The sequence below is a fragment of the Pteropus vampyrus genome, unplaced genomic scaffold (assembly GCF_000151845.1).
Source record: "Pteropus vampyrus isolate Shadow unplaced genomic scaffold, Pvam_2.0 Scaffold1, whole genome shotgun sequence".
Lineage (NCBI taxonomy): Eukaryota > Metazoa > Chordata > Mammalia > Chiroptera > Pteropodidae > Pteropus > Pteropus vampyrus.
The window spans coordinates 34,949,656-34,950,318 of NW_011888782.1; positions in this window are offsets into that span (position 1 = coordinate 34,949,656).

Consider the following 663-nt stretch of genomic DNA (forward strand, 5'->3'; position numbering starts at 1 on the left):
GAAGGAAGGAAGGAAGGAAGGAAGGAAGAAGGAAGGAAGGAAAAAAGGAAAGCAGAATCAGATTGGGAAAACATCAGAAAGGAAGATCACTTGCAGGATGACAACACTGTGAGTGACTGTTAGAGGTCATAATTCATCTGTGGACAAGGCTATTGAGTTTATTATAAATAAAAATGAAAAATACTTCATGTCTTCCTTAAGAAAACCATTCAACAGAGTTTTTTGGCAGTCCCTGAAGTCAGTTCTCTTTTGTTTCTTTCATATAGCTAAATTTCAAATCAGGATGGAAATAAAAGGGTCCAGTATAAAATGAATTTTTCCTTAACACATAAGGAGATTTAGCTCCTTGATGTTTGTGCAGCTTTCCATGACCTCATCCTGATACTCGTCTTCTGTTTTTGTAACCTGGTAGGTCATTAGAAAAGACACATTATTCCACATTATTCATCTCCCTAGCAATCTGAGGGAAACACCTCAGGCTTCGCTTCTCATCTTCACCTCATCACAGTCCCCATTTTGTTACCTCTTTGATTTTTACTCCTACTCCCCCCTCCCCACTCCATTCCAACTGTGTTGGCCTTCTCTTTATTTCTCGGACATGTCAGGGACTCTCCCACCTCAGTACTTGTCATTCCCTCTGCCTAAATTGCTCTTCTCCCTCTC